Source organism: Sinohyriopsis cumingii, chromosome 2 (genome assembly GCF_028554795.1).
Source record: "Sinohyriopsis cumingii isolate HCF-2022 chromosome 2, ASM2855479v2, whole genome shotgun sequence".
Lineage (NCBI taxonomy): Eukaryota > Metazoa > Mollusca > Bivalvia > Unionida > Unionidae > Sinohyriopsis > Sinohyriopsis cumingii.
The window spans coordinates 66355212-66358722 of record NC_142962.1 but is presented as its reverse complement, the minus strand read 5'-3'; the positions used below and the strand labels follow the sequence as shown (position 1 = coordinate 66358722).

The window sequence follows — 3511 nt, the reverse complement described above, 5'->3', positions numbered from 1 at the left end:
GTTTCAGTGATGCGACAATAGGACCAAAATACAAGTCCTCATGTAGCCGTCGTGTTGATTTGAGTTCGAGACCTCGGTTAACCTCAAACTAATTTCATTTCGCCCATACTTGTTATATCTACTCAGTCATACATGCGTGCTAATTCCTTCGAAGTACTTTTTCTTCTTTGTTGAAATATAGGGCAACTATTTGAACAGCACCTTAAAGAAATATGGCCAATGCGGGTATGTAAGAAAGCTTGACAGTAGCTTCTCGTGGATCGGTGGTTCTTCCCGGGGTTTTTCCGGGTTCTTCCTCCACCATTAATACTGGCCGCCATGCATAGCCTATCGTGTGCTGAAAAATGGCGTTAAACCCCACAACAACAACAACAACAAAGAAATATGGGAAAATTATACAATAGTACGTTCATTGTCCAAGAATAGATTAAAAGGATTCAACGTTTAGACATTCAAAATTAGAAAAAAAATGAACCTGTGTGGCCACTACCAGACATCGATATGTTGACGTTTTGTACTATTTCAACAGTGAAAGTTTTGAAAAGCAAGCTATATAGAATCTTTGTAGAAGACATGTTTATGTAAATCCTAAACAGCAAAACTTCTCTGTATAAACATTATGATGATGGAATTAATGGAAGGCCCTATAGGCATCTTACGTGTAGAAAGATGGCGATGGAGGAGATACATCTTTGGCCAATATGCAAGTTATAGGATTAGTTACTTAATCAATTCTTGATATTTATCTGGACAGTTGAAGTAAACATGTACATCGAACAATGTCTTTCAGCAGAATTAAAGCAACATCACAAGCTAATTGTGTTTTAAATGTTAGGAGTTTTACGGCACAGCGACACAAGTAGGTTCTTTAGTGCCGATGAAAGTGGAGTAAAAATGCCTTACCAAAGGACACATCACGAAAGCTGATCCTTGCTGATCCGATAGTAACATTCGAACCCGGACCCTTTCTGTCCCGAGTCATGAACGCTAATCACAGAGCCAACACTGCTCTTGTCACCATTAGTCACCTGTTGCAACATGCAGGGGGATGCATTCGGCCTACTCTACATGAATTAGTCAGGGGTGGGAGGATGAGGCTCTGGTGGCCTAGTGGTTAGAGCGTCCGCCTCGGATGCGGAAGGTCATGGGTTCGATCCCCGGCCGAGTCATATCAAAGACTTACAAAAATGGTACTAACAGCTGTCTCGCTTGGCGTTCAGCATTAAGAGATTAGTGTTAGGACTGGTCGGCCTGGTGTCAGGATAATGTGACTGGGTGGGACATCATGCTACATGTATGCGGCATGATGCCCCAGTGCTAGACATCACTATAAACTGCCACACTGCAGACATCGTAGCAATATGACTGAAAAATTGTTAAAGCTACGTTAAAAAAATCCAAATCACACACACACCGTCCCGAGTCACGCACGCTAATCACAGAGCCAACACTGCTCTTTGTCTACTTTAGTCACCTGTTGCAACATGCAGGGGGATGCATTCGGCCTCTCTACATGAATTAGACAGGGGTGGGGGATGACGCAACTGGATTAATTTCTCAACTAAAATTTACTAGAAGCTTATATAGGCATTGGTCTTCACGTCTGTTAAGCAGTAGTTTATATATACAAGTTTTGTTCCGATATATAGCACAAACTTATGATATCAGATTAAGTGTTATTGTTTTGCTGAGTAATTATTTTCGTATTAAGAACAAACCCATGTTAAACCTGGAATTTTTCTTCAAGTAAGGATGTAGTGTTTGTTTTGTTGAAAGTTAGTAAATTATAAAAACAGACATATTTTAATCTATCAGGGAAACATTGCATGTCAAAGTGATAATTATAGTAAATATGTAAAATAGATTACAAAATGTATCAACGATTGCCGGTAATTTTAATTACAATTTAATCATCATACTGAAAAGTTTAATTAATCTGCTGAGATTATTTTAATTTAATTTAATTCATTTTGATTATTTTTGATGGGGGAAATAAGATTATATTTGCTGCAATAACTGTTTTCTCAAATAGTGAAACTCGTTTATATATATATATACATATATATATATATATATATATATATATATATATATATATATATAGCTGCGATTCCATACGAAGCAATTTACCCCAGACAATTTATACTGTAGTTCTATGACTGTCATATAAACATTGACAGCTCCAGTTTGATGCCCAATCCTGATGATTAGAAAAGAAAATGAATTCAAGCAAATACGTCCCCATGGACATATGTTTAGACTATCCATTATGGACCGAGTAATCAGAAAGCCAATCTGTTAAACCCTAGGCTGCAAATTACTGGAACTGTTAAAATTAGACGTTTCCCTTTTAAAGTGTCTAATTAATACGGTGTAGTAGTTTCGTTGAAGTAAATGACCACGTTGAAAGACTGCATCTTTGAGAAGCACACTTTGATAATTTCTCACTGTACAGAAAATGAGGTCACAACAACTGGTCATGTCCTACGGGATGTATGTGATAAAAACGTATTAGCAGGCTAATCAGAATAGTCAACATGAAGTGATCAACCATCATCATACATCAGTAGTGCGAAAATTTATTCCAAATTCGTTAATTTGTGTAATTTGCATAGATGCAGTATTTCAAGAATGCCATTTTTGCAACATTTTCTGATAACAATGTTGGTCTGTTTTCAGGAAAAATCAGACAATATTACCAAAGCACTTCCGTTAATGTAATAAATGTATTTCACCAGTCTGAGCCAATGGCAGCAATGTGGAATAAAGAAGTTATAACAGTCTGTTGGAAGGCAGTTTCTTATCAGTTAAAAACCATTACAACAACTGTTTATTTTACGTCAATGGTCAATTCAATGTCCTACAAGTACAGTTATTACATCATCATCTTTACTAGCCAAGGGTCGTCGATCCAATTCGACCCTTGTCATATATAGAAAGCCAAAACAGTGTTTTGAATAAGTCCCCTCTTGCAAACAGACAAGTAAGTGACTGTAGCAAAGGAAATCAATTAGCCAATGAGAGTGCTTGTTACGCCTGATGGGTATTCAATATTACGACTACCGTGAAGTGTATATGGGAAAACGGAGGGTCAACTTTTAGCATCGGTTGAACTTACACCATACGAGTGGGTAAGATTTATCTATGATATAGAAATGAAGTGGCAACATGAAAGAGAAATTCTGGATGATTTCATATCAAAGGCAAACAACTTTCATCCCTCAATAAAATTCACTGCAGAAGTCTCCAAATCAAACGATGTCTTCCTGGACACAACAACCAGACTGGTAGAAAACAAACTCCATACAGACATCTACTCGAAACCAACCGACAAACACCAGTATCTCCTCCCAAGCAGCTGTCATCCAAAACACTGCGTTAGGAACATTCCATATAGCCAGGCACTGAGGATACGCAGAATTTGCTCCGACGATGAAAAATTCCTAAAAAGGTCTGAAGAGCTATCTCAACATTTAATTTACAGAGGCTACGACAAAGACCTGATTACGGA

At 37.7% G+C, this 3511-nt stretch overlaps 1 non-coding gene across 1 annotated transcript; it reads left to right on the top strand.

Annotated features, from left to right (window-relative positions):
* The first annotated feature begins 1095 nt into the window (after positions 1-1095).
* Trnap-cgg (transfer RNA proline (anticodon CGG)) lies at positions 1096-1169 on the top strand. The gene has a single exon. It is a non-coding gene; the product is annotated as a tRNA-Pro (tRNA).
* Positions 1170-3511: the final 2342 nt, after the last annotated feature.